Source organism: Rhipicephalus microplus, chromosome 6 (genome assembly GCF_043290135.1).
Source record: "Rhipicephalus microplus isolate Deutch F79 chromosome 6, USDA_Rmic, whole genome shotgun sequence".
Taxonomy (NCBI): domain Eukaryota; kingdom Metazoa; phylum Arthropoda; class Arachnida; order Ixodida; family Ixodidae; genus Rhipicephalus; species Rhipicephalus microplus.
Window position 1 is genome coordinate 85,972,445 of NC_134705.1, and position 10,585 is coordinate 85,983,029.

The 10,585-nt window shown below is 47.7% G+C and overlaps 1 protein-coding gene across 2 annotated transcripts in view; it reads right to left on the minus strand.

Annotated features, from left to right (window-relative positions):
- The window catches only part of LOC119167529 (uncharacterized), a 231,338-nt gene that overhangs the window by 125,352 nt on the left and 95,401 nt on the right, over positions 1-10,585 (minus strand). The window lies entirely within an intron of this gene.

Below are 10,585 nucleotides of genomic sequence, written 5' to 3' on the forward strand. Positions count from 1 at the left end.
CTCATGTGCAGACATCTGCAGTGCTCTCTGCCATTAAGATCAGCCTGTTCAGGGAAGCAGAACAATAAAGTGAAACCAGGGCAGCAGGACTGCTTAAACCTGTAATAAATGTAAAGTTTTTTAAGAAATTAAACATCATAGCTTCATGCGAACTTTGTACAAAGATTTATCACCTATGAAATAGTGCGTGGATACCCTCCAAACACAAAGGACCATTTAGACAAATGCCAATGGTTTCAGTGTCAGTCATACCATTCAGGTAACAATCTAAGAGGAATCTGGAGGAATGGCTCTATAGCACCAAAAGGGCCTTCAACAAGGTAGTAGGAAATATGAGACGCCCTTCATTGGCATGTTGTTCTGAGTTTGCCCACAGCAAATAAAAGTTTTGGTGCCACTGGCATCAAAACTGTCGGTGCGCTGAAAATGCTGTGCCCTACTCTTGGCAAGCCATATACTGCAGACATGCAGAGTGAATGCTTTCGCAAACTTCGTCCAGGGGTGTTAACATTTTCAAAAGCTGAAAACTGGATTTCTTTGTAAAGTACACAATGTGAAACAATGTAGTTAGCAGGTTCATACTTTCTGCTCCTGCCATGAACGGTAGGGACACTGTGTGTGTGGGTTAAAAATGTGTTATGAGCAGTACGTGCCACATTATGATGCAGAGTTTGAAAGGACCCTTATGTTGTTAGAATGGCACCTTTCGAAATAATCTATAGTGGCGATGAAAGAAACCCGACCTGGAAACCAGCACAGACTGGTGTAATCCTGGTGAAAGCATTGTCGCTACTGCTGGAACTGCTTTTCAAAGAGTAAAGCTTCAAGTTTCTACTCTTGAGCAGGTTCGGCCTAGATGCCCTAGCAAATCCTTTTTCTACACCAAAGTGAAAAAACGGCTGCCACAATGACCCAGTTCTCATGTCAATGACAAGAAATGTAATGAAAGCAAAATGCATGCTCTTCACCTATACGACCTCCCCAATATTGAAAATACTGTACAAGACCCTCTTGAGTAACTTGCTGATTATGCTGTTGCACAAGTGAAGGCAATAAAGAATGACAATTTCAGCCAAGGACGACAAGCGCACAATACTTAAGTCCTACAACAAAGACAAGCTGGCACTAAATGTTTCGCGATTGATTGATTTGTGAGGTTTTACGTCCCAAAACCACGATATGATAATGAGAGATGCCGTAGTGGAGGGCTCCGGAAATTTTGACCACCTGGGGTTCTTTAACGTGCACCCAAATCTGAGCACACGGGCCTACAACATTTCCACCTCCATTGGAAATGCAGCCGCCGCAGCCGGGATTCGAACCCGCGCCCTGCGGGTCAGTAGCCGAGTACCTTAGCCACTAGACCACCGCGGCGGGGCCTAAAAGTTTCGTCATCAGTTATTTGGCAACCCAGGATTACCACATTTTCTTGGTGCTTCCATGCCCTCGAACCTGGTAGAGACCAGTGCTGCAAGACCGTTTCACCAACTCCTAGGGTGCGTTCGAGGATGTCCCGGTCCAACATACGGATATAGCATCGCCTCCCGACTACTCAGGACTGCTGGCTTAGCCACCCCGCGTCCTATGACAGATTCTTTGTGGTGACCCTAAAGATGAGTCTTAGGCATAGTAGGATGCCACTTGGACGAACGCTGCGGCACTTGCCACGGCAGCAGTTAGTCTTCCGCCTATTCGCACTGACCGCCTGGTACAACCTTCAAATCCAGACATTGAGCCTGACATCTAACACCTTTACAAGTGGAACAATCAGTGCACTGTCAGAATGGTTCTTCGGGGACCTTTGCGCCCTTGCACAATGGCACTAGACGACGTACAGGCACACTGGGAAGCCACTTGTCCGATACATGACGTCGACACACCTCCACTGTCCTAGTGTCCCTCCGCACCCATGGTGAATAATGACCTATATAGAGCTTTTATTCTTTTGAGTTAAGCATGGAGAGCTCAAGGGACTTCTTTGCGCATATTGAATAGTTATGTGTATGTCATGGTCAGGACCGTAGCAAGAAATTTTTCTTACAGCCTTGCCCTTTTCATCTCCGATTACCGATGCCGCAAGGCGCAAAACATGGCCCCAGGAACAGTTTGACGTACCACCACTGGCGCACAGTCAACCAATAGGTGACCTTCCCGAGCGCCCTTTCTAATGCCCGTCTCCACCACAAGCATACTATAGATTCCTGGCGTACCTCCATACGGTCTTCAATTAGGAGAAAGGCGACTCCCAGGCACCTAGCAAGCAGTGACCGATAACGCTCTACTGTACCGCCTCAAAGCTGTGTGCTACCCTTGCCATGAGCGCCGGGATGAAAGAAAGACAGCCGCGCCACTTTGTGGAGATCAGTAGCTGCGCGAAGACACCCAGCTGGTTTTCATGTACTGAGAGAAGCACGATAGTAATTACTCAACAAAGCATTGCTGTCACTGGGGCCAGCGCGGCAGTGCGACACGCAGCGCCTTGGTGCCCCAGGAAAAGCCTCAATGCTAAGTTACCGCCGAAAACCAACGTGGGACCACCACGACACTGCATCTCTCACTGATAGGCCGCGGACGCTCAAATAAGCGCTTCCAAGCACATACCATCAAAGGCGCCTGGCCTGCAACTGCCGTTCGACAAGCATGGGTGGTTGGGCAGAGCGGCGAGAAGAGACTCGTCGCACCCTGCTTGCTGGAAGCAAGATTTGCCAGATGAGACAGCATCACGAAGATTATACACGTGTTTGGATAGTGTATGTGTGTATGTTGGGGCGATGCCAGTATAACGACTCTCGTGAGTGCTGTGGGACCTGTTTTTAGACAGTGCAGTATGGACTTATTCCCCAATCTAGAAATCTGGGGAAATGAGACTTCATAATCAGCTCTTGCGGGCTGCTCAGAGAGCTCTTCAATGTACAGCTTTTCGATGTAGAGTTTTGGGCCAGAGAGATCTCGCCATGTACATAATGTTAATAAATCCTCTGTTTTGTCAAGTTCCCTTTCCTCTTGCCTTGGCATCTTCATCCTGAATGATGGTGCCAGCAAAGACCAGTCGCAACAACTGGATGGTAGCATTGGAATAAGACTGCGATGAAGAGTGACATAGACCGGAGGTCACCTGAAAGCCTTAACCCTGGAATTTGGCGGGATCGACACAGCGTACCACGACCACACGTAATGGGGCAAGTGCCTGGCTTTGTGCTCGAGATATATCTAGTCTTTTAGCCTAGATTCATTACAAAATAGATATGACCAACAACTGTCTAGCCACTGTGGTTGTTATCTCAGCACAGAGCAGCACTACCTGAGCAAGTAGGTTAAACAAGTAGGTTAAACAGGAAAGCTTAGATGATTCGGTAAGAACATGCGAGAGTTTTGCGGGAGTTGGAAGGGTACATTGCGGGAGAGTGCATGGCTTTCACCAACTTCCTGCTGAAGCGTGAACATTTGAAAAAGCTGACAGCTGCAGACTTCTTGCCTTATAGGGCACACAATGTGAAAAGTTTCGTGTTATGGTATATGAAGCAGGTTCATACTTTCTGCTCCTACCATAATGGGCAGATTGTGTATCTGCAGGTTATGTTCAGTACATATTTTCCCCTAAAGTTTCTGCATTTTACTTGTGCACTTATACCTACTTCACAAGTTGGGTTTACATACATTTTATTATGCATTCTTGCTATTGTGTGCTTTGAAAAATGTATGTTTATTCTGTGTATTTCAATGAGCCTTGTGCTACGAGTGCGCTCTGGACTGCCTGTCTTCAGAACCAGCCCATTTTTGCCTGCCCGCTTCCATCGACCTGCTGTGCGGCCACTGGAACATCACTTCCTCACAAAGTACTGGTTTGCTGCCTCTCAGTCCCCTCTCTGTTGCCTTGGGTGACAGCCTTCACTTTAGAAAGCATGTACCTTGAGCTTGTTGGTACTTATTTACTGCTCCTGCTGCTGTCTGTTCCTTGCCTCCTACTCAGAACATTTTCAGGGCAACACTTTCGGGGCAACAATCTTGGGACAGTAGCCCAGGCAGGTCACTGGCTCGTGCTTCTGCCATGCCACTGCCCTTAAACAGTAAAGCTGCTGCAATGAAAATTACCGTGACTCATGTCTTGCCAAGGTGTATGGTAAAACATCATTCTGTATGGTCAATCTACTGCACTTGGTTAGGTGCGATGTGTGGGAGAAAATCATCGAGGCCACATCGAGCCTCACCGGTTTCGGCCAACAGGACGAGTCTTCCCGAAACATAGCCTGTGCCAAGTGACGTAATGTGCAGTGCTCAAAGTGAGACCATAGCTATTCTGGTGGGAGTGGGCTCAATCACATCTGCTGTGTTGGCAACGAGTTCATCCTCAGATATTGGACTAGGAGCAGTGTTTCAACAGTTAGGTGATCAGCTGATCACCATGGTGCGTGCTTCTCGCACATTGTCCCCTGTTGAGCACAGGTATTCCCCTGGAGAGAGTGAAGCTTACGCATGTCTTTTTGCTTACGAGAAATGGCACCTTTATTTGTGGGGTCACCATTTCATCATGCACACAGATCATCAAGCTCTTGTCGCATTTCTTACTGCAGGCGCCGAAGGCTGCCGCCCCCTTCGCATTTCTAAGTGGTGTTCTAAACTCGCGTATTAAAACGTCAGTGTGCAGTAATGTAGGAGTGCCGAAAATGTCATTGCAGATGCCTTGTCGCGTCTCCCTGTTCAGATACCGCTTACTGAAGAGCGGGGTAAGGAAATTATTTCTTGCATTACCAAAGTTGAGCTTCCGGGTGCCACTGCTGCTGATCCGACATAGTCTCAAGTACTCACATAGGTACATGAAGGCCCACCTTAGACAAATAGGTTGAACATGTTGTGTACAACTGCCACATGTTAGGCGGCAGATAAGTCTGCGAAACCTTCATTCACTCCGTTGCAGCCTGTTCCGTGGCCTGATTGGCCTTGGCAAAAGCTCAGTGTGGACATCATTGGTCCTTTGCACAATGTTCCGCAAAATGCGCGGTTCATTATTTCTTTCAATGACTATCATGAAAAGTGGCCTGAAATCTGTTAAACGCATAGTGTACCTTCTGAAGTTATTATGAGTTTCTGTCTTCCATTTTCAGCAAAGACCGTTTTTCTGATGCAATAGTCACGGACAATGGTCCGCAGTTTGAATTTCCCCAGTTCAGAGACTTTTCTTATGCAACGTCCCATTTGGCATTTGCATTCACCCGTCTTCTACCCTCAATCGAATCGACCAATTGAGTGATTCAATCGCGTATTGAAGGAACACATTCAGATTGCACAATTGAAACAGCGTCCCCTCAAGCAAGTATTGACTGAATGCTTAGCTTCATACATGTTTTCGCCACAGAGCACCACAAGAATGTCTCCTGTTCGACTTCATGGTAGACAACCACGAGTTGCTCTTGACATAGTATCCTTACAGCGCAAACCCCCAGTTTGTCAGAGCCAGCAAGTTCATACCTGAGTTTTCCCATTAACAAGCAATAAAGCATTATTCTGTGGACAATCGTCATGGTGCTGAGCCCTCGAAAGGTTGAGTGACACAGCTAAGATTCGTCTCCCAAAAAAAATATCCCAAACATAGGGGTCAGTACAAAACCTTACAACAAGTTAGCCCTACTTCTTTTCACCTAAGTGAGGACAACAGAGGACAACATTTGGAACACCTTGCATATCATTATTTCTCATATATATTAGGCTTGAACGCCTCACACTTCTGCCTATCACTCTTCCACTTATTTGCATTGCTCACCAGAATATTATATATGGCCTCCCTGCTCAGATACTTCTTTCTCAAGGGGGGAGGACCTTTTAGTAGGTGTAGATGGTACTCGCACCCCAGGTGAAGCCGTTTAGATTGAGCCTTCACCGTCGTCTGTCAAACCAGAAACTTCTCTAGAAAGTCTTGCTGCAGCTGAAGCTGCTACTTCATGTAATAAGGCCGCAACTTCAAGCGTAAAGTCCAGCCTAGTGCCTTCTCCTCTTGCGGTCTCATCACCAGAGGCCGTGCAATCACCAAGCCGCCCTCGAAGCACCGCTCTCTAAGGAAGTGGACTTGACCTAGCCACTTCACAGACTATGTCCTTGACTAATATAGAAGTTCTTGTTCTTGTATAAAGTGTACTAAGTGCTTGTTCTATGTGCCGTGTATTATATGATGTGCTGTGCTGGGTATACTCTTCAATTGTATTTCCTCATAAGTGTCTTTTTCGAGGTGGGGGAGGAGGAGGATTGTGTTGTGTTCTGTTCAGTTTTGTTTTCGGCTCTAGTAGTTGCGAGGTGGTGCTTCGCACGGAAGCGATGTATTGCGACAAGCACTGTGAGGGTGCATATGAGGCCTACGAGTACATAGTTGTAAATAAATCAGTTGGTCACGACCACTTATTCTAGGCAGACGTTCTCTCACTCTGAGCTCCGCGCCCAAATCTTGAACGAAGGGACTGGTGGAGATATCGGAGAATTCGTTCGTGGTGGAGAGCAGGTTTTCCTTGCTCTCACCGACGTCCGTTGGTAAGAAGTTCGTGCGTCGGGTGGCATGTGCTGACATTGCGCGCTGGTCCGGCAGGGCCCTTAGTAAGATGCAGGTCAGTGACCTGTATAACACGCCACTTTCCGTGGGCGGGATCGGACATATCGAATCAGTCATGTCAGGGTCTGTCACTACCGTCACGATCGACTACCAACGTGTGAAGGCATCTTCTACCTAGCTTCCTCGTCTTTCGAGCTTTTTGGGTGTCTCCATGCCTTTCAAGCCCATTAGAAAATTCGAAATTAAACATGTAGGTTTACATCTACTCCGGAAGCTATCTTGGCGTGAGTTTTCAGAATCCATCATGGATTTCCTGGATATTCAAAATGTTCATTTGACACCCTTGGCTTCGTCTGTTGTGCTGTACACCAGTGGAAGTGTCAGCGGAGTACCGCATGGTAGTAGCAGCCGCATTGCTGCGGCGCGGCTATGCACATAAGTTTTTTTCTGTAGCGTGATGAAATGCGTATCATGAAACTTGCGTTTGAACTAATTTCTTCGTTTCAGACGTTGACTAAGTGACGATAATATACAGGCCAGACTTTTCACTTCCACTGGGCCACTCGAATGTACCAATATTAACAGCTTCGATGACGAGTGTTTGGGCAGAGTCATCAAGCAAAGGCCCCATCGAAAAGTATGAAGAGAACTCATCAGACAAAAACTTTGAATTAGAAGAACTGTCTACAGTAAAAATCAAGGCAAAAGGATTTGGCATTGCATTAAGTGAATAAAGATGTCCCTGTAAATGAAGGCTTTCCGGAGAGCGAACTTGTCGTGCTGGTCACTCCCGAAGAGGCAAAAACGCAGCTTCACATGTTCTCAAAGATCGTCGATGAGTTTCGAATGCCGGGTGTTAGAACACCGTTATGCCTGCGAGTCGACAGCGAACGTCCGTGCCTCTGAGAAAGGCAATCTGTGTCAAGGCCAGCCCGCCTGACGCGAACAACTCAACGGCATCAACAGGCGGACGGCGCCTTTCTGGCGTGCACGTGCAGCGGGTCACCCTAGCAAGCGAGCCCGTCGAGTAAACAACGGGCGTCTTCATGTCTGGGGGTCTGACGCAATGCGCGGCGACGTCACTCGTCCTTGGGTGCAGCCACCTGCAGCGCAGCCTCTCCAGATTCGGTGAGAAAGAATGACGCGGCCCAGCGGCGACCGCATTGGAGGAGTCTGCCCTGACGACCAGCGGCGCTTCTGGTTGGACATTTGGGGTGGACCCGGTGCATATAAAAGAAGCTCTGCGGCGCGGCGCGATCAGCGGTCCTAGGTGAAAGCTAACATGTGTGTCAGAACGGACCCGTTTGAGAGCAGACCTATGTGTTAGAGAGAAGAGCTCGGCTTTTCGAGTCGCTGTCGGCCCCAGTGCCGAATTTGTAACGCCTCTGTATATATGCTGTACATAAACCTTGTTTAACTCACCGTTGTCTCGTCCGCTCGTCTATCAGCTCTTCGCAGAAGCAGTCGCGAGCTGAGAAATCTAAGCTACCAAACGGTTGGTGACCTTCCCTGCGGAGTTCGAAGCAGTGGCGCCTTCGGGACCGTGTTGGCGTCGCCGTCTTTCGCAACAGTGGTTGCAGCAGTGAGATTTCGAGGCGCCCTTCGTAACGTCGTTGGAGGCGCGCTTCGCAATAACACCCGGCATTCGAAACTAATCGCCTTCGTGATCAGAACAATAAGACAAAGGTCAAGCAAGTAAGAATAGATAAGAACAGAAAATTTCTAGGGGCGATTCCCTACACGGCGGTTGTGTGTACCATTCAGGCACATGCGTCGGTCTCTACTATTGCACCAGGCACACGTTGCGGATTGCATGCCCAGAAACTGGATAGTGAAAATATTTCTCTCCATCATGCTGCAAACAGCGATGATACAAAAAACAGGAGAACATGGGTACAATTGCCTTTACAGAGTGCGCCCAGTATTGCAATGCCTGAACGAAATTTTTTTTAAATGTAACTGAGAAAACCATGTCTGGCAGTTGATGAAATGATAATCTTTCAAAGGTAGTGTCGCATATCTGTACACGCGCGCTTGTGCGATACACTGTCACGCGGCCCATATCGTAACACCCTCGCCCACGATGTGAGTAAAAGCGCTTGGCGCGGGGTGGGCCGGGGGGCACTTTCCTTCAGCACTCCTGGTTATCGCTATGTTGCTGGCATGCGAATAAAGCATGTTTGAGTACTGGCGGCGTCTTCATACCCGGAAGCCCTTGAACACGACAGGTAGGGACAGCCTAAAAGCCTACATGATGAAAAAAACGAACAAAATGAGGCTATGAAGGGTGGACACTCACTGGTAGGTCAATCTAAATGTATAAGTTTGAGCTATATGGTGAGTAATACCATGGCAACCACCAACGCACATACAAAAGAACCAGAAACAGTAAGTATTAATACACATTTTTCCTTCGGCGCTAAAAACGCCTGCCCTGTGGTAAAAGGGAAAGGACTACCTTATTTACAGTAGAGACTGCCACACCGCATGGAGCAGTAGCCAGTCCCAGACAGAAGTGGCTCATGTACTGCGTGGAAGCAACGTCACAAAATACGCCATTTTCTATTTGGCGCATCGTTTCAATTCACCGAATCTACACGCGACTTTCAGCTGGTGAGCAGACCTACTGTCATGCTCACTTGCTGCTGGAGCACAGCTGGCTGCTGCTCCTGTGACCTGTCTACAGGCCTTCTGCTACATAATCACAAACCTTGCACATCATATTTCTCTAAGCTCAACCGCTCATTTGCAGTGCTATTTTATATTTACTAACGTTTATATTCAAAAATAAATTTTTTTTTGTCTTCCAATTTTTCGCGTATAGGCCGATTTTTAGCAGTACCCGGCCCTTTCTTCGGTCATCTGTGTTAACGTGCTTAATACCTGTGGCGTAGTGTATTTGCGTAATCCACAGCAGTGCTTTAGATTATTTATTCAGTTGTATGTCTTTTTTTTTCATGGTGCATTTCTGAATTGAAAGTGTGCGCAATATGACGCGTGTGTTGGTCGCTAGCGATTCGATTGTGAAAACACGTGAACCAGTATTTTCCATTGCGCCGTGGCTCGTCTGTTAGCGTTTCTGCACACAGGGGAATAAGAATTGAGCACTTGCTTTCAATGATTGCTGACAATCTGGCTAGTTTTGATGTTGGCAGAAACAACACTGTTGAATGTGAATGCCACACTGACACAGCTTTGCCTGGAGAGAGGCTTAACATTCCTGGATAGTCTTGTGGACAGCTGACCTGAATTCCTGACCAAGGATGATGTCGACCCCAGTTAATTTGGCAGCAAGGTGCTGGCAGATTTCCTGCACTGGAAGGCCTATGCCTTATCCATACATCTGGAGAGGAGGCCAACCAGCAGTCATAGAAGGATTCTAAGGCATCTGCGAAGAGTGAATGGGCTCAGCAGGAGAGCTTTGCCATCAACTTGGAAGCCGATTTGCCTGCACTTGGTATGCACATATTTCACTATTCTCCAGCAGTAGATGGTTGCCTTCCACTTCCCCAGCTCCTGTCCGGGAAACCAGCAGTGCTCTCATGCAGAGACATGGCACTGACCAACTGGCCAGAACCTTTCATGGTATTGACTTTACGATCATTGGCAATGTCCGTGTCTGCTGCAAAGAGAGGCTTGGTGAACCTGGGACAGCTTGCTTTCTACAATTTTCCGTGGCATAATAAACAGTGAGGGGAGGCCTGTTCAGTCGATTAAGAAACAGTGAGAGGATGCCTGTTCAGTCGATGAACACTGGTTGAGGTACAAGTAACACTTGTGACAGGAAAATAAGGAGAGCCTCACAGGAGCACGAGTGGACTATTGCTGTGCACTTTTCTGTGGGGGAAGAGGAGGCCAGTGCTGGAGAAGCAGCTGTGCCACAGGCTGTGAACGGCGACAGTGGGTGGAAACCGGTGCAGTCAAAGAACAGCCGGCGGAATGCTGCAGCACTGCACAAGCAAGAACAGAGCTGTAAACCGTGTCCAGACAGTGAAGGCAAAGTTTTTGATGTGACAGCTGCGAAGTCCATCAGGTCCACTTTACCTATGA